The following is a 20,917-nucleotide window of genomic DNA, read 5'->3' as shown; positions in this document are numbered from 1 at the left end:
TATTGGCAGATTTTTACTTTCCAACCATGTACGTATAACTTCAGAGGACGGATTAACGTCCTCTCAATACAGATCTGAAAATAACGAGACGAGGCATCTTTGCATATCCTCTATTTTGCTCGATGTTTCCCCATTGCTATTAATTATTAATTTTTTGATATCATTCCTAGCCCGGTCGGTTCTAGATTTCCAAGCCAGTAATGATCCTGCCTTCTCTCCGTATTCAAAGTTATCCATCCTACTTGAATCCCATTGGGCTTTATACTTCGCATCTAATTTCCCTCTGTATGTTTGTCTTGGCAGATCTAATTCCTGTTCAATCTGGAGGAGTCGTTCCTGCTCTGCGTTATGTGTATTGATCCTCTCAAGTTCCAGCTGTACAAATCTATTCTCAATTTCCTTCAGTATTCCTGCCTCTGTTCTGTTCTTAGCACATATAATACCGTGGAGCCTTCCTCTTAACCCAGCCTTATAGGCATCCCAGATATAATCTAAGGTTGTAGACCCCATGTTAAATAAAAAGAATTCTAAAGTGAAGGCCTGAATAGAGCCAATTATTTCCGGATTTGAAAGCATGGCCCTCTTTAACGTCCATCTGGACTGCATCTGCAATTTACTTTTCTGGTACACAAACTGTAGAGGTGCGTGATCCGACAGGAGGCTAGGCTTGACCACTATCTTCTTGATATCTATAATGGAGTGTCTATCTGTAAAGACATAGTCAATCCTAGAAGCGTGTTTGGACTTCTTACTGTAGAATGTGAATCCCTGGCGCGTACCCTGCTTAGCTCTCCACACATCCTCCAGGTCTAGGTCATGGATCATATTTTGCAGTGCACGCCGTATTTTTGGTGCACCTACGTGGAGTGGTGTAACTCACTGGTTAGAGGCGGCAGACCCGGGAGCAGAAGTCAGCCTGGGACCAGGGTTCAATTCCCGACGCGGCAGGGTCGTGGACCTTGGTCAGCGGACTCGATAATTCTCGCCTCGGTGCCTACTCTAACCAGGGATCGCACTCGGCAACTCTGGGCATTAGCTTGCCTCATCTCCACAACGGCCCCATCAACGCCGGGGATGCCTGGCTCCACCTTGGGGATTCCCAGTAGGGACCATCCCACAGGGAAAGCCAGGACGGGTTCCCCAGCGGTATACAGCGCCGGGACGCCCCTTTGCTGGGGCAGCTGTGCGCTTTACAAGTATACGACATTTAACATTAACATTTAACATGTAATTACTCACATTTGACCTGTCTTTAATGGGATCCAATAATACATTGAAATCGCCTCCCAAAATGTAGGGTGGCGCCTCCAACATCAGTATAGATTGCAATTTTAAAAGGTAGGAAGAATCATCCACATTGGGGCCATAGAAGGAGGCACATGTAATATCTATATTATTCAATACCATTTTTACTACTATCCATCTCCCAGAGGTATCTGTTTGAACTCCCCTTATCATGCTTAACTAGTATAGCCACCCCTCTATTGTGTACTGTCTGTTGTGATACCTCAAAATATTTTATCCATTTGGTCCTAGAGAATACGAAACGACTTTCAATTAGGCTCAAGTGCGTCTCCTGTAATAAACAAATCTGAGCACTCGACAGTTCCAGATATTTAAGAATGAGTCTCTGCCTGCGAGGGCACCGCACTCCGTTGCCATTCCAAGTTATAAAAGTCGTGAAAATGGTCTGTTTATTCTCCAAACTTTAGTCTCCGATCATTCTTTCTATTTCCTAACAGGCTTAAATTCTTGATTCTAGTGAGATGAGTATATTTTTTGATTTTTCCCTATGCTCCCCCCCAAGTGCACCCCCTGTAATCCCCCCTCTCGCCATCTCCCCTTGTGCCCAACCCCCCCATGAGGAACCCTCCCTTCCAATAGGCTGAGCCTATTTGGCTCAACTCCCTCTCCAGGATGCAATTTTTATTTTCGTTTTTTAAATATATGTGGTCCTGAAAATCATATTTTTATCATGATATTAGTACAACTTGTCAACCAACCTGAGCGGCGTATAGAAGAAGAAAGAAAAGAAAAGAAAGGAAGAAGAAGGGCAAAGAACAAAAGAACAGGACAGAGTTTCTATTCACTGCACTTCTAAAGCTTCAGGCACATTAAGTAATTTTAAGTTATTCCGTCAAGAGTGATTCTCTAACCTTTCGATATCTTCTTTTAGTTCTCGGTTTTGCGCACTTAGCTTCGTGACCACTTCATCAGTGGCATGCAGAGAATCCCTTAGCGTTGGCATTTCCTTTTCCAGTGCCTCTGTTCTTAAAGTGACATCATCCAGCCTTTTTGCTAAATCTTCACACGAGGCCTGAATAGCTGCCTGGTTCGCTTCGGATGTTAAGAAACGACTAGCCAATTCTGCTTGATTGTTTTCCGAAACAGTAAATCTGTTCGTTATTTCCTCTTTCATAGTCAAGAGAATATCTGCCAACATTGATGAGGTTATTTCTGAGTTAGTGACACTGGGTTTACTAGTGTATATTGGATTTCCCTGCTTCTCGAGCTGACCAAGAGGCGGGTGACATGGTTGAGGTGTATCCCCTTCTTTCGGAGTTACTGTTTATCAGTGCAGAGTACTTATTTGATCGTCTCACATCCGAATGTACACTTGAAACAACTTCATTTTCAATCTCATTTTCAATCTAGATTTCCACCTTATCAGCCTTGTTAGCTTCATTGCTAAGGGAGTTTTTCGTGAGTGCTTTTACAAAATTACTCTTATTTTCTAAAGTCCCCTCCAGGGGAGAAAGTTTCTTTTGGTCAGCTGTACATTGCTTAGTGACAGGTTATCCTACGCGAAAATCTCCTCCTATTTCTCTTGTTAGGTCAAGCAGCAAGCGAGGCAAAGGTAAAGGTAAAGCCTGCAGCCCAGATGAAGACCTAGAGGAGTCTAGGTTAGGAACAACAAATAAAAAAGATACAGGCGTAAACAGAGGGAAAGCAAAAACTAAGAAAGGTGCCCCACTTTACACAAAGGTTACACCTTCGCTGAAAACATACTATAAAGTTATGGCCACCAGCACTTCTCAGACACCATCTAAATAGTCAAAGCCATCAAAACCACCGACATCCTCACCTGCACCTCAAAAACCTGTCACTAAGAGAGGTGTCCAGCTTGTGACCAAGATGGGGTTCTTCACTCTATAGCATCAGGTAATGGGGTTGGATCGTTCCTTGGGGGAATTCTTGACTGCATACCGTAGGAGTACGCTCGATTACTTCCTTGCTTTATATGCCTGCATATATGCCCTTTTTTAGCACCATGGTAGAACTATATCTACTATTCACACTTTTGGTGCTTGTAATCACTTTTATCTGCTTCTGTGTCCTAAATGTTGAGCACACATATTTTATACAAGAATAATTTTGGTGACTAAATGAATCTAACCCCTAGATGGGATGTTTAAAGGGGGTGGGGGAGACATTATGAGTCTGCTTTCCTACAAGTTCAACATGTTTCTAGCCGTGCCCCTTTGGCTTTTCATCAGGACCCATGGAAACTAACTCCCTGGGCCCGCTGTTGCTCTTTATACTTTATGCACACAAACTTGCATGCTTAGTCAAATACATTTAACTACCACCTTGTTGATGATTCACAACAGTTATTCAGTTCATATATGATGTCTGGGCACTGCCTGATGTTTCCCCTGGTGGAGAGGGGAACCTGAAGTCACACTCACTCCACAGTTCTACCTCTGCACGCCAACCTGCACCACCGGGGAACGCATCTTGAGTCACATAGTATGGGCATTGCAAAAGCAAACATGTTGGACACTTGCTATCCAAAAAGGAGTGTACATATGGAAAATGTTGGTCTCTATGGAGTACTCTACTACTGCACATACAGAAACCATGTGACAGAAAATGTAGACGAAGGCAAATCTGCAGTAGTTGGTTGCAATGTGTGTTTGGTGCAACATAGCAAAGGCATTCTAAGTAACCATAGAAAACTGAGTTGCCAGACTGCCGGAAAAAGAGAAGTGTTCTATTAGGCTATTTTTGTAGCTGTTTAAACCTTGGAGTTGTGAAAGAAAAAGTTGGACATTGATTGTTTCATGACAGGAAAGAGTGCGCATGTTCAATATTTAAATCTATACTTTATTATGTCCGTTCTCAAGCTGGCACTGGGTAAAGTTTCTTCATACAAGTTCCTACTGCTTTCCTACAAAACACTACTGTCGGAAGCTGGCTCTTCATATGATGTTGTCACTAGGTGGTTATACCCCGAGTCCAGGGGTTCCCCAAAAGTGAGCAGGGCTCAATATAAAACCCAAGTGCTCTATTGGAGGCAGTGTGGGGGCGAGCAGCCTTAGGTCTAACACAGAGGAGTGTAAGACATTTATTGCACACACATGATCAATAATGGACACACGACTCAAGAAGGAGATCCAGACCAATTTTATAAAATGATACTCTGTTTGTACATTAATTTAGGACCCAAGTCTTCGTAATAAGGTAAGTGCCCTAGTTTTTAATAAAAAAAACTTTACACTTTCATAAATCGGCAAGTAGAAACTTTTTCACACTGTTCAATGTTATCCTATGAGGAAAACAAGATTGTGGTTACCCAGATGAGTATCGAACTTACAATTTCGGTCTTCGGCGTCAAAAGGGCCAGGGGTCAGGTAGGTACCAAAACTGCACCACCAGCAGCACTGGGGCTGTCAGGTGAAGAGGTCAAAGTTGGAGTTCCACCCTACGCTTCCCAGTAGAGATAGGGGGTGTCTGGAGCCACAATGCTTGCAGGTAGGCAAATCAATTGCAGAGGCCAAGCTCTGGGGGTTGATTGTATGACAAAATTTCGAAAGACAGAAAATGGACCTACAAAAATTTCGCCACAGAAATATCGAAGTCATATCTACATAAAGGTAAGTACAAAAATATAGGGAAAAGATATATTGTTGTCAAAAATATCGATGTTAAAAATATCGTTTTTTTAAATAATATAAATAATAATGTAAAAATAAGTAAAAAAGAAATATAATTTACAAAATTATAGATCTAAACATTAAAACATATTTAAAAAATAATAACTAATACATATAATTTTAAAATTAATTAAAAATCTACATATAAATTAATATATATATACTTACTCCACATATTGCAACAGTAGGGAAAGGGTTGGATAGCGTAGGGATAAAAACTACCATACCTACTCCAGTGAGTGCAACAGTAGGGAAAGTGTTGGATAGCGTAGGGGTAAAAATTACTATTCCCACTCCAGAGAGTGCAACAGTAGGGAAAGCGTTGGATAGCGTAGGGGTAAAAATTACTATTCCCACTCCAGAGAGTGCAACAGTAGGGAAAGCGTTGGATAGCGTAGGGGTAAAAATTACTATTCCCCCTCCAGAGAGTGCAACAGTAAGGAAAGCGCTGGATAGCATAGGGGTAAAAATTACTATTCTCACTCCAGAGAGTGCAACAGTAGGGAAAGCGTTGGCTAGCGTAGGGGATAAAATTACTATTCCAACTCCAGAGAGTGCAACAGTAGGGAAAGCGCTGGATAGCGTAAGGGTAAAAATGACTATTCCCACTCCAGAGAGTGCAACAGTAGGGAAAGCGTTGGACAGCGTAGGGGTAAAAATTACTATTCTCACTTCAGAGAGTGCAACAGTAGGAAAAGCGTTGGATAGCGTAGGGGTAAAAATTACTATTCCCACTACAATGAGTGCAACAGTAGAGAAAGCGTTGGATAGCGTAGGGGTAAAAATTACTATTCCCACTCCAGAGAGTGCAACAGTAGGGAAAGCGTTGGATAGCGTAGAGGTAAAAATTACTAATCCAACTCCAGAGAGTGCAACAGTAGGGAAAGCGTTGGACAGCGTAGGGGTAAAAATTACTATTCCCACTTCAGAGAGTGCAACAGTAGGAAAAACGTTGGATAGCGTAGGGGTAAAGATTACTATTTCCACTACAATGAGTGCAACAGTAGAGAAAGCGTTGGATAGCGTAGAGGTAAAAATTACTAATCCCACTCCAGAGAGTGCAACAGTAGGGAAAGCGTTGGATAGCGTAGGGGTAAAAATTACTATTCCCACTCCAGAGAGTGCAACAGTAGAGAAAGCGTTGGATAGCGTAGGGGTAAAAATTACTATTCCCACTCCAGAGAGTGCAACAGTAGGGAAAGCGTTGGATAGCATAGGGGTAAAAATTACTATTCCCACTCCAGAGAGTGCAACAGTAGGGAAAGCGTTGGATAGCATAGGGGTAAAAATTACTATTCCCACTCCAGAGAGTGCAACAGTAGGGAAAGCGTTGGATAGCGTAGAGGTAAAAATTACTATTCCCACTCCAGAGAGTGCAACAGTAGGGAAAGCGTTGGATAGCATAGGGGTAAAAATTACTATTCCCACTCCAGAGAGTGCAACAGTAGGGAAAGCGTTGGATAGCGTAGGGGTAAAAATTACTATTCCCACTCCAGAGAGTGCAACAGTAGAGAAAGCGTTAAATAGCGTAGAGGTAAAAATTACTATTCCCACTCCAGAGAGTGCAACAGTAGGGAAAGCGTTGGATAGCATAGAGGTAAAAATTACTATTCCCACTCCAGAGAGTGCAACAGTAGGGAAAGCGTTGGATAGCGTAGAGGTAAAAATTACTATTCCCACTCCAGAGAGTGCAACAGTAGGGAAAGCGTTGGATAGCGTAGGGGTAAAAATTACTATTCCCACTCCAGAGAGTGCAACAGTAGAGAAAGCGTTGGAGAGCGTAGGGGTAAAAATTACTATTCCCACTCCAGAGAGTGCAACAGTAGGGAAAGCGTTGGATAGCATAGGGGTAAAAATTACTATTCCCACTCCAGAGAGTGCAACAGTAGGGAAAGCGTTGGATAGCATAGGGGTAAAAATTACTATTCCCACTACAATGAGTGCAACAGTAGAGAAAGCGTTGGATAGCGTAGGGGTAAAAATTACTATTCCCACTCCAGAGAGTGCAACAGTAGGGAAAGCGTTGGATAGCGTAGAGGTAAAAATTACTATTCCCACTCCAGAGAGTGCAACAGTAGGGAAAGCGTTGGATAGCGTAGGGGTAAAAATTACTATTCCCACTCCAGAGAGTGCAACAGTAGAGAAAGTGTTGGATAGCGTAGGAATTACTATTCCCACTCCAGAGAGTGCAACAGTAGGGAAAGCGTTGGATCGCATAGGGGTAAAAATTACTATTCCCACTCCAGAGAGTGCAACAGTAGGGAAAGCGTTGGATAGCATAGGGGTAAAAATTACTATTCCCACTCCAGAGAGTGCAACAGTAGGGAAAGCGTTGGATAGCATAGGGGTAAAAATTACTATTCCCACTCCAGTGAGTGCAACAGTAGGGAAAGTGCTGGATAGCGTAGGGGTTAAATTAACATACTTATCGATTACATAATTTTTAATAAAAAAATAACATATTAATCATTAATTTACACCAAAAAATATACCAATAAATTTAAATTAATATTTACTTAAATTACATGAAATTACATCCCACACCATTCCCCATTTAACACACAACACACTGCACATACAAAAACCAAAATACATTTAACTATCAATTAATCAATTAATAACAATTAATAATAAATTAATATAATTATAAATCAACTAATTAATAAATATTAATGACCAATACATAATTAATCACAAATTAACAATTAATTAACAATACATTAATTAACAATAAAAATAAATACAAATTTGAATACATTATTTATAATTACTATAATTAGCTAATTACGAAAAATTAATTACCAATGAATAATTAACAATTAATTAATCATCAATACCAAATAATAAAAATATATTGATTGATTGATTGAAAATAATTTATAACGCGCAAAAACAATAACCCGCAGGTATCAAGGCGCCTAACCATAAAATCAGAAAGTAGAACCATTCATCCATTACGCATAAGCTTGCAGGAAGAGGCGAGTTTTAAGTGCACTACGAAATGCCTGTAGCGAGGGTAGGGACCTGAAATCCAGAGGGAGTTCATTCCACCATTTCGGAGCAAGGGTGGAGAAGGCCCTACCACCCCATTTAGCTCTTCTTATGCGAGGAACTGACAAGAGCAATTTCCCGGAGGAACGCAGGTTCCTTCCAGGAGTATAGTTGGAGAGGATGGAGCTCACTCCCAAGTCACTGTTTTTTGTGATGGCTCTGTATGTCATACACAAGACCTCGAACCGTACTCGGTGTTCTACCGGAAGCCAGTGCAATGTTTTCCTGGCTAGCGTAGCCGAAGTGCGTCTGGGAACATCCAGAACAAATCTTGCTGTGGCGTTTTGAACCACCTGTAAGCGCTGCAGGAGGCTCTTTTTTAGCCCCGCATACAGCCCATTACAGTAGTCTAGCCGTGAGCCTATTAGTGCGACAGCTACCTGTTTTCTGGATTGTAATGAAAGATATTTCCTAATCCTTCGCAGGGTATGGATTAAGCCCCAACAGGTGGAGATGGTTCTACTCACCTGTCTGCTCATATCCAGGGCTGGGTCTATCATCACCCCCAAATTCTTGGTGGATGTTGTAGGAGAAGGGCACGCTCCAAGCGAATTGGGCCACCAGCTGGCTGACCAGATGTTATCGTTCCCTCCGAACACCATCACCTCAGTCTTCTCCCCATTCAGTTTAAGAGAGTTCTGGATCATCCAGTGACCAACCGCCTCCATACAAGATCTAAACTTGGAGGCGGTCTGCACATCTGAATGGGTGAGAGAGACGAGTATTTGGGTGTCGTCAGCATAGGAAACTACCTCCATCCCGAAAGATCTTATTAGTCTGGCCAGTGGGGTCACATAGATGTTAAACAGGGTCGGACTAAGAGCCGACCCTTGAGGGACCCCACATAGCACAGGTCGGGATGGAGATATAAACTCACCCAATTTAACTCTTTGCTCCCTCCCAGCAAGGAAGGAGGTCAGTAGATCTAAAGCTGCACCCCTCACCCCCACATCCCTCAGGCGAGATGTAAGTACTGAGGGAGAGAGGGTGTCGAAGGCTGCGGTCAGATCCAAAAGGACCAGGAGGGTGGTCTGGCCCCCATCCACTGTCCTGCGGATGTTATCAAGCACAATGGTGAGGGCCGACTCGGTGCTATGTTCCCTCCTGAATCCGTGCTGGGAAGAGTCCAAGCAGCCCGAGCATTCCACAAAAACCGCGAGATGCTTGTTCAGATGGGCCTCAAGCATCTTCCCACCCTATTCCCCTATAAACCCACAACCCGCTCTGACACTAAAACGCAAAATTTACTTTAACAAAATTACTAATTTCTAAACATTTATTTTAAAATGTATAACAATACATACAAAAATTGTTTAACATACATATGAAATACATAACACTAAAAAAAGTTGATAATATTTACAACAATATTTTTGCTAACGATATTATTTACTTCGATATTAAATAAATTGATATTACTTACCTTGGGGTCGATATTCTGGTGAACGATATTCTTGATATCAATATTCTGTCCCTACGATATTAAAAACTCAATATTAATGTAGGTCAATATTTAAAATTCGATATTTTGACTGCCCACCCAGGGGGTTAGCACCAGCAGAGGGGGGGCCACAAAGCAGCACCAAACTGAACTATCAGCGGCACAGGGGCACCCGGGTACAGGGTGGGTGAAATTTCGACCTTGAGCACCCGAGGCTTTTCAATGGGGGTTTTCTTGACGGTAAAGAGGCTGCAGGCATGGCACCGGAGGTTGCAGGAGTGAGACCAGCGACAGCAGATGTAAGTTTGGATGTAGAGGGTTGTAGGCACACTGTTGGTTCAGCTCACCAAGGCCCAGGGGCCTCTTATGTGGAGGAACCTTTGGACGTCGGAGTCTTCTTACCGGAGCCGGTCACTGTCGGGGGGGGCTTCAGGATTCACACTGCAGGTGCCTTAGTGGAGGACAGGAGAGTTTATCTAACGCTGGACATGAGGTCCGGATCACTGGGGAAACTTCACTGCACAGGTGAGCCACTCAGACTCGGTCGATGGGCGTCGGGTGCAGAGTGGGCTGGGGACGCGGATCCACCCGGATCTGGAGTCTTTGAAGTCAGTTTCTTCTGGACGGGTCCACTATCCTCGGGAGATTGGAGTCTTTATTGAAGGCCACAGACCTCCCAGGGTTTTTGCAGGTTGTTGTTGCAAGGCAGATCGCAGGGTCTTTGAAGCAGGAGACAGGCCGGTAGAGCTGGAATCAGGTCTGGGGGAGCCTCCTAAATACTAAACTTAGGAGGTGTTTTAGGGGAGTAGCAGGTAGGGACAATGGGCACTTCACCTGGGATGACTACACCCTTTGTTATGCCACTCTCCTATCGAAGGGGGTATAGACCTAGACCTAATTTGGAGGGGTCCCCCATCCTTAAGATGGCAGGGACTGAAAATTGTGCTTCACCTCATTTCCCCCACACCTTAGGGGTAGCATTATTAGAGGTGGGCACACCTCCTATCTTTTTGAATTTTCCTGCGGTTTTCCTGCCCATATTGGGGGTGTAAACCGGGGACAGCCACCTGCTGCTAGCAGCAGAGGCTGATTGTCGCATTACATAGGCGGCAAGCCTTTGAAGCTCTCTTCATTGAGCACTGGCCTATCCTGCGGGCGGAGGTGTGACACCTCGTCCCAGGATGTGGATTATTTCTGGTCCCAGAGGGCAGGGGCTCCCTACTTAAGGGTCCAGGTGGTGGTGGTGTCTGCTGGTGGCTGGCTGCCCACAGCCGGTCGGAGACCACACTATGGTTGGAAGGTTTTGAGGGAGCACCCCTGAGGTGCCTCTGGGTACATGGTGCAATAAATCCCACAGTGGCATCAGTCTGGATTTATTGTGAGGAGTAGTTTTGTACCAAACTCTCCTGTATTCAGTGAAACCATCACAGTGCTGTGGAACTCGAGTTGTCAAGTTTCCAGCCCATGTACTATCTATGGCTTCACTGGCACTTACAATATTAGGAAATGGACCCTAATATTGTGGGGCAGATATGCCCCCACCTGTGGTATGGTGCACCCTGCCTTAGGGCTGTGAGGCCTGCTAGAGGGGTGACTTACCCATGCCTTCAGGCAGTGCTAGTTGCCATGGTACCCAGGCAGGGGGCCATGTCGACTATATCGTTTTCTCCCTCACAGGGGCAAGCAAGCTGCAAGAGCAGTGGCATGGCCCCAGTGAGGCATGGCCCAGGGGACCCTCTTCAGCTCACAGGCCCTAGGTACTCAGAGTACCATTTACTAAGGACTTACAGAGGGCAGAAGTGCCAATTAGGGATTTGTTTTTAGGGAAGGAGCACTGGCACAGGGGTCCTGGTTGGCAGGGACCATGTGCATTACATTTGAAATCACATCAACATCAGGCAAAAAGTGGGGAGGGGGCGCTAACCATGCAAACGAGGCACTTTCTCACAACTACATGAGGCACTTCCTCATGTGTGGTTACAGCACCCATTGGATTTGTTTCACACAATATCAAAGGTATCACTTTGAATCAACTTTCGATGCTTCCTGTGGAACATGACAACAAACTGGAATACCAAACGTTATCTAGTGAAGTTGAATAGCACTCTTTACAACGCATGTGTTTACAAATACGCGTTGTTACATTGCATGGCGGCTTGCAGTAGGGGGGATGCTGGAGTTTGGAATAGTATAATTTACTATTCCAACTCGGGTGTGTGCAACAGTAGAGAAGGTGTTGGACTGAAAATCCAACAAATCCAACACCTTCTGCCCCCTACAGCAAGTCGCTTTAACGACTTGTGTTGTAATGACACGCGATGTAACAATGCATTGTTGTAACGACTTGCGTTGTAAGTGCATGCGTTGTAAATGATGCTTTGTAAAGATTGTTTCCCGTTAAAGTTTGTCATGAAGTGTCAAAAGTGTCACAAATTGACGTTTTTAGTCATTGATGAGGTGATGATCCTGTCAAACTTCATGCTTGCCTCCCTGCATCTGAGAACGCCAGAGGTTCTGAGAACAGATTATGATATCCTATTTGGAGGAAAACAGTTGGGTTTTAGGAAATCTATTGCAACTTACTCCTGTGAAGGGTTACCCTGTGTTCAAAACACTGCTGCATGATGACGCTAGGAATTCTTTGGGAAACATTGGGAATGTGAATATTTGTTTACAATTCGAATACAAAGAATTAATCAGGAATATGCAACAAACATCTGACATTAAATGTTGTAATATTTTGAAAGATATTTAAGTAGGTGTTCTTCCCAAAGAGGGAAGGTGTGCTTTAGAAAGTCTCATTGATAAAAAACTGTATCCAACAATAACATCAACTTCAGAACTAATGTTCAGTATTATATAAGACAGTAAACACATTGTGTGCCTCATGCCTACATTGGTGGAATGTGCATCTTACAACAATGAATTGCTGGGATTGTCACATGGCCCATGGAGACATTGTCGTCTTCTCTAAGATAGCATGAGCACGCTGCAGATTGCCCGCTGCTTTGCGCATGTTACAACAAGACTTTATTTTTGCAACTGTCTCTATTGCTGTTTTCACGTGAGAACCCATTGCTGTGTTCACACGCTGCAGGTTCCTGGTATTTTGTCTGAACATTGTGAGCAAGGTAGAACAACAATGGTTCTTTTTATTCTGTTCTGGTCAGGCCCTAGCACCTAGACAAAACATACAGATGCAGCTGTTGTTTGGGACAACGTACTTTAGTCTTATTGGAATACACGAATAGGTAGCACAGACTTGGAGAGGGACATTTCCAGGGAGAAGAGAGAGACAGCACCCATGATGTAGCTCTACCATCTATAGGCTAAGGTATGGGGTCTGCTGACAAAACCCAGAGATCTTCTAATATATAATAATACTGTTTCTATGCAAGAGAAGGGAGGTTAGGCCATACTGTCTTTTCGTAATGAATCTCCTTCCATGATTTATGGACTAACTGCTATGCTGACCGTATTTGTATTATGCATATTACTGCTTGTTGTGGCATGTATACTGCAGATTAGAACACGTTAGTTAAAATAATTATTTTAAACTTCTTCGTGTCTCTGTTAGATCTTATTGTGGACAAGTACAAGAGGGCCAGCAAAAGGTTGTGTATTGCAACTGTGTTTCCTGAGAGATCTGGGAGTGTTGTGTTCTGGGGTGTCTAATCATTTGTTTCTCTGTGAGTGAGTAGGAGAGCAAGTGAGACACTATGGCTAGTCGGGCCTGGGCTCATGGATTCTAAGGTGGTAAGATGACTCAATCCCTATGCACTAAGGTCCCATAATCCTACGCTTAGTTCTGTCTTAGGCAGAATCACTGAACAGAATTGGAGAAAGAACACATTTTGCAACTGAAGGCAATAGATAAAATGGATCATTAGGATGTCATTGTATTTCTAAATGAAAAATTACAAACAAAATTAGGTAAATTTGCACCGGCATTCAAATGTTGAAGAAGGTTTAGTTGATGGTGCTATGAGTGAAGTTCTTGATTTTATTAATTTTCCTAACAGAGTGAGGTGGAATACCAGTGGACAATGTATAGCATGGGTAAATAGCCATACAATTGCATGCGTTACATTGCATGCTTTTACAACGCGGTCGTTTCAACGACCGGGTTGTTACAATGCAAGCCATTACATTGCAAGTTGTTTCAACGACTAGCTGTAGGGGGTGCACTGGTGTTGGATTTACAGTCCAACATCTTTCCTGCTTTTGCGCAAACGGGAGTAGGAATAGTAAATGATACTATTCCTAAGTCCAGCGCGCCCCCTACAGCAAGTATTTTTTGCTTGTGAAAGATTTATATGTTCGACGTAACCAATTTCCCGCTTCTCTAGCATATGTTGTTACTATTCATAAATCAAAAGGTTAAAGTGTAGAGGCAGTCTTTATTAATATTGGTAGTGCAGTGTTTAAGGAAGGTATGTCATATGTAGCCCTGTCTCAAGTTAGGCCATTGTCTTTTTTTGTATCTGGTTGCATTTAATGACAGCAGAATAAATGCAGATTCAAGTTATGTAAAAGAATTCAACGGATTAAGAAGTGTTTATGCTCTCATTTAAGACAGTATCCGGTTTATGAGAAAGGTTCCAAAGCAGAAACTCTTTCAAAGCAGTGTAATGCTGCTGTTGCAAGGAAGGAAATAAAAGGGAAGAAGGAAGTTGCTAAGAAACAAAAACATTGAAATGAGGGAGATGTTGTTGGTTACCAATTGTCAATTTCCTCCGTTGTGAACTGCTATGCTAAAGTTGTGGTAAACATATTGTTTGCATTACCTTGTGTTGTTGATGCAATTCAAGAAAAACAACAGAAGGTACTGTGTTCTGCACTGTGTGTGTTTTTTTTGCACCGTCTACATAGTGGAGATCAAAAGCACATTGTGCATCAGGCATTTGAGACTTTGTACATATATGTAGTGGATCTGTACGGTTTACTCAAAATACTCAAGAGGGTTTTTTCTAATGGTGCTGTTTGTTGTTTTAGAACAAGATGAGATCCCTGACAATGAGTTAATTGGACTTAGTTACTCAGGGCATCATGAATGTGAAGAGTGCTCATACACATCAACTACACAAATAGTTTTTGGAGCGTCTTGTTTATTTAACGTTACCAGATTCCAGAACTGCGCCTTTTGAGAGATTAATGAGAAAACCTACACAAAATAATGTATGCCCTAATTGTCGAACAGATCTTCTGTTGACTTTACGTATAGCAAGAACGAGCAAGCGTGTCATTTTAATGCTACAACAATGCAGAGCAGATGGCAGTTCATTAGAAACTGAGATTACTAACTTTAAAGCAGGACAAATATCTATTTGTGGTAAAACATATAGTACTATCGCTATCATTTTTTATGAAGCAGTTAGTATTTGATCAGGTCATTACATTGTCTATCTAAAAAGTAGAAGTGGATAAACAGAATGTAATGACAGGAACCCGAAATTCAGCCAAAGGTTGCCTTGGAAGTTACCAAATTCCTATCTTTTGTTTATGGAACCAATGTTCTTATGATGGTCACAGTTGTTAAAGTGGAATAGTCTAGTTATTATAGATACATTATCATGATGTAAGACATCATATGGCCTTCCAGCTCTGATGTCTTTATAAGGCTTTGTTATGCTGGTGTGCCTTATATATCTAGTAGTGCTACTGTAGCTCTACTAAAGATGAAGTTCTCATTTCCAGCATATGTTTCTTTGGATTAGTACAGCAAGTATAGATAAAGTGATTTTTTAATAAATTGTAGTGTGTGCAATTTGGTGCTTATTTACAGGTAAATATTATGAAGTTGTGGGTTTGTTAATATGATTGTTTTTTCCCCCATAGTTCAATGATGATTCTTTATAAAGTACATCATTTATGTTGTATAAATATAAAGTCTGAGAACAGTAAAAAAGGGAAAATGAAATGCTGATTTCTATTGTAACATAGCATGAGAGCATGGGAAATGTATAGCGATTTATTGCTAATATAAAGTTATGCATTGCAAATGTGTTGTAACTATGCTTTATTTTCCCTTCTCTCCCTCCTTCCCCTCACAATGGTATGTCCCACATGTAGAACCTTGGAGTGAAGCTCGACTTAGAATGTTGGTGAGCCCACTCTACTAGCTGACACTGAAGGATCTAGTCCAATAAATGTTTGCTTTTACCTCATTGTGTGAGCTTCTTCATAACATTTTCTCCTTCCTTTATTCTGGTGATTACCGATTTGCCAGCTACCGTGGTCCCCGCCTTGCCGATTCAACTTCAGCTCCCACGCTGTGTTCTAGAGATTGTCGCCTGCACCTGCCTCGACAACAAAGCTTTCTGGGGCAGCTGTGGTGCTTCCATCTCCACAGCGAACTTTCCTGGTCTGGCAGTGAGATGGTGCCTCTTCCCTGCCTTCCCGGATATAGGTTTAACATCATGAGGGAGTGCTTCTGCGGGGGAGTAGCTTCAGGGACGACCCTGGGCTTCCGCGTCCCCTCACGCAATGTTGTTCCTGCCCCTCTCCTCTGCTGACCGGGGGTTTGCTATTGCCTGAGGCGGAGCTCTTCAATCCACACTTCCTCACAGCGTGCTCCCGCCCCTTCTCCTCAGCTGAAGGGGATCTTGTATGCAAACAACAAAGTTCTGAATGAAAGAAGCTAGCTTCTGTATCCCCTCAAACAACGTTGTTCCCGCCCCCATCGCCTCAGCTGACCTCGCAGTCACTCTTCTCCACGGCCTGCCAGCGTTTTTCTTCGCTGACAGGCACAGCTCACTGTTCTTACATTCAATTGTGGCCTCTTGGTATATAATTACAATGCCACACAACCGTAACACCAAAACTCTTGGTTTTTCAAAATCCATCAATAGTATCATCCAAATGCTTCCACAATTTGTTACACAGCCTGCCAGAACAACGCTGACTGGCACAGCTTCATATTACACTTCAATCTCCTGCTCTACGGTCTCCAGGTCAACCCTTTACTGCATATTTTACCTGGTTGAACATTATTGCTACAAGGACCGTACATATAATTGGTAATAGTACATACTGGAATTGATTATTTATACAGTGTTGAGAGACTGCGTCTCCTTAATTACCAATTATATCTCCAAAAATATAACATACAACGGATGTTTCATGTACAACTCTATTTGAATTTGAATTACTAATTTGTTCTTCTCCTACATTATCTGCTTTCTCTAGCTTATTTCTTTTCTCCCCTTTTCACTCTTCTGTTTGCTTTTCTTTATCCCCTTCCTTCTTTTCCACTTGCTGCTCCTATCCGCTATGTCTGCCTTTGCGATGTCCCAACATCCTTCATTTCTTGATGAAGGGGGGGAGACCCTCATCCCATGGAAGAAATGGTTGAACCTGTTTGAATCTTATTTAATTGCCATAGGGGGTGACAGATTTTACGCAGTATGCAAGCAACACATTCTCCTGCACAAGTTGGGGAAACATGGTAGAGAAATATTTGATGATCTTCCTGATTCCATAGTTGAAAATGTAAATCTTAATGAGGAAGGAGATGGAGATGTTCAACATGATGTATATCAAATTACTCTGAGAAAACTGGAGGCACAATTTGGTGAAAAAATTAACAATTTTCTAGAGCGTCAAAAATTCTTTTTACGAGCTCAAGGGAAAAATGAAAAAGTGAATAATTATATTTCAGTACTGAGGGGATTGGCCTCAACTTGTGATTTTGGAACTTTGACAGAGTATCTTATTACGGATCAACTAGTCAGATGCACCAGTGATAAGAAAATACAAGAAAGACTCTTAGCTGAAGCGTGCCATTGACATTGCAAAGAGTATAGAACATACGGCGTCTTGCATGAATGAGATGAACGAAGCAGTTGATGTCAAGCAGGTATTAGACAATGGAATAAACAAGATCCTTAATAGGGATGCCAGACCAAAATCTCCACCTACTGATTCTGAGAGACAAAATGCCAGTGGAAACAAGTTGAGGTGCTACAGGTGTGGAAATCCCAACCATTTAGCAAACAATGTGAAATGTCCGGCGAGAAGTGTTACATGTAGTAAATGCAAGAAAAGAGGACATTTTTCCAAAGAGTGCCATGAGTTCAAAAAAAGTGTCACCCACATGGTAACAAGTGATCCTGTTCCAAAAATTCCCAAAGAGGACATTGTTTTTCAAGTGTCTAACTTTACTGAGTGTAGTGGTAATACGTATCCTAGGTGTGAAATATTGCTTGACAATGTCACGTATGAAGTATTTGCTGACTCTTGCTCTCCATATACCCTCATCAATGAAGCCACCTTCCAAGCTAATTCAGGAAACAAAGAGGACAACCTAATGCCTCCAGACATCCGGCCGGGAGGATACAATCAGGACCCCATATCTCTGGTGGGCATGCTACCTATGCATATTGACTTCAAAGACAGATCTACGGTAGGGAAGGTCTACATCACCAAAAGTGGTTCGAATTTACTGGGGTGGAAACATCAAACAGACTTAGGGAACAAACTGGATCCAAATACACCCGAACCAGTTCCCTAGTAGGTAGGTCGAACATTAGGAAAGAAGTATGTGAGAAGTATCCTGAAGTGTTTACAGACAATCTAGAACTATTAAAAAAGGGTTCCTTCACAAGACTAAACTTAAAGCGAATCATAGACCAGTTTTCCATAAAGCCAGATCTGTTCCATTACTTGTAAGGGAACCACTCAAAAGGGAGCTTGACAGACTGGAAGCCAATAAAGTCATCGAGAGGATCGAAAGCTCGGAATGGTTGGCCACCATTGTGATAGTGGCAAAGGAAGGGGGCAAGAGCATCCGCTTAGGTGTAGACCTCAGAGACTCAAATGGCAACATATGGATGGAGAGACACCCCCTCCCCAATATTAATTAAATGCTCGCTGTCATACAAGGAGCGAAATTCTTTAATGTTTTAGACCTTTCCTCAGCCTACCATCAGGATGCCTTCCATCCAGAGTCTAAATCCCTTACTTCCTTCATAACTCCTTTAGCAGCTTATCAGCGGCAGTATTTCAACGCATAATGCAGCACATATTGCAAGGATTAGACAAAGTACTTTGCTTCCAGGACGACATCCTGATTTACCAAGTATCAGCTATGGAACACAATAAAGTCCTAGGGGAAGTCTTAACGAGACTTAGCAATGCGGGATTCACCACTCAAAAAGAGAAGTGCAAAATAGGAGTTGAATCCGTAGTTTACCTTGGTCACACCATATCAGGCGAAGGAATCAAGTCTAAATCTAGCCTGGTAGACTCTGTCAAACTTGCCCCTGCTCCTACTAATAAAGAGGAGCTAAAGTCCTTCCTGAGCCTGGTGGAATACATGTCCAAATTCGTCAAGAACTTTGCGGAACAAGTCCACCCACTCAGGGAATTACTCAAAAAGGGCTCATTGTTTAAGTGGAGCCACCAGTGTCAACACGCCTTCACACAAATTAAGGAAGCTATAGTTGAAGCGCCCATTCTAAGCACGTTTGACCCCAATGCAAAGACTATCTTGACTACAGATGCCAGCATGAAGGGGTTAGGGCTTCATTTACACAGCGAGCAAATGGCCAAGAAAAAGTGATATCATTTGCGTCAAGAACCTTAAAGGATTCTGAACTCCACAATAGAGAAAGAAGCCCTCGCCTGCTATTGGACTATAAACCACTTCAAATAATTCTTGTGGGGGATTCCATTAGCCTTGAAGACAGACCACAAACCATTACTCCCTCTTTTCTCTACCAAGTGTTTAGAAAACACCACTCCTCGCATTTCAAAGTGGGTACTGGGACTACAAGGTTTTAACTACACCATAAACTACGTTCCAGGAACAGAAAATCGCGTAGCTGATTGTCTCTCCTGACTTCCAATAACCAATGAGAACCCCGCTTTGAGCCCCCTGAAGAGACCATCCTCTCAATTGACATTCCTGTCATCAACAAAGAAGAATGGGAGAAATCCTTGAAGGAAAACTCTGTCCTTACTGAACTGAAGAACACTATTTGCAAAGGATGGCCTAAAAACATAAAAGACTTACCAGAAGATCTCTGTAAGTTCTGTGTTGTAAGAGATGAGTTATCAATCATAAAGGACCATGTCTGCAGGGGAAATTGGATCATTCCTCCTAAAAACATGTATGAGCGCATTATCCAAATTGCACATGAAGGTCACCCTGGCACAAACATGACAAAAAGCAAAATCAGGCAAGACTATTGGTTCCCCAACATGGACTCCATGGTTGAGGAGAACAAAAATTGTCTGGCATGTGGGACCAGCGACAAAACCAAAATCATCCGAAAATCCCCGCTCTAGCCTGTATCCATCCCTACAAAACCCTGGAACAAACTAGGTTTAGATATTATTGGTCCATTGAACTTGCTCAGTCATTCTCAAAGATATATGTTTGTTCTCATCCATTATCATTCTCACTAGATTGCTACAAAATGGTCACCTCCAACACCACTTCTTTGTTGATCGAATGTTTGAGGGATATCTTCTCTAAAGAGGGCATATCAAGCAAGTTAATAACGGATAATGGGGTTCAGTTCACCTCTGACGAAATGAAGCAATTTATGACCAACCTTTCCATAACTCATCTCAAATCCCCACTCTACTACCCCAAAACCAATGGTCTAGTAGAAAGGGCCAATAGGATGATAAAAGACACCATTCAACTGGCTTTGGCCTCCCATGAACCTGTGGAGGAAGCCATAAGGAAGATGTTGTGGCCATACCATATAACACTTAATGCTGTCTTTGGGGTTTCTCCGTTTACCTCCCTCAAAGGAAGAAATCCAGGTTCAAAACTCACACCTAACTGGCTCAATGGAGGGTATCCTGTGTGGGTGGACAGGAGATCTGTTTTAGGAAAAGTTGAGAAGCACCAACTAGAGTATAAGTACAGATATGACATGAAATGGGGTACCTCTAACAAGTGCTGGCAAGAAGGTCAATGGGTGGTTGTCAAGAAACCCAAAGTTTCCAGAGCCAAGGTCTCCTCGTTTTCAAAACCTTTGAGAATAAAACATGTTAACAACAATTCTGTCGAGCTGGAAGACGGAAGCACTTGGAGCATGGACAACATAGTTTGCTGCCCCAAAGTACAAGACTCCTTAGACTGTTTTCTTACATGTATAACGGACACTAAACCTCAAGATTCGTTTCTCAGCCTCGTTGTTGCTTTTAACTTGTCAAATGTGTTAACGTTGATTTTTAAAAATGTGCTAATGCTGTCTGTCATAGCAATGGTTTTAAGTAACTGTGCTAAACTAATAAAAACTTCAAACTTCAAACTACAAGACTCCTTATCTTCCAGTGGAGAGAACCAAAATGAACCAGCTTCCATCTCACTTGACGTCAAGCAATCCAGGCTCCGCCGACCGCCATCTTAGCAAGCTGATTAGAAAATGGAACCACCTGTAGTTACTTGTAAGGTGCCTTCCTTGAGGGGACAGGGTTACATTGTATGTTTTGCATTTATTGTCCTCCTCAATCAAGGGAGGTGTGTTGT

This window comes from Lissotriton helveticus, chromosome 4_2 (assembly GCF_964261635.1).
Source record: "Lissotriton helveticus chromosome 4_2, aLisHel1.1, whole genome shotgun sequence".
In the NCBI taxonomy this organism is placed as follows: domain Eukaryota; kingdom Metazoa; phylum Chordata; class Amphibia; order Caudata; family Salamandridae; genus Lissotriton; species Lissotriton helveticus.
This window is presented reverse-complemented; position numbering follows the sequence as displayed.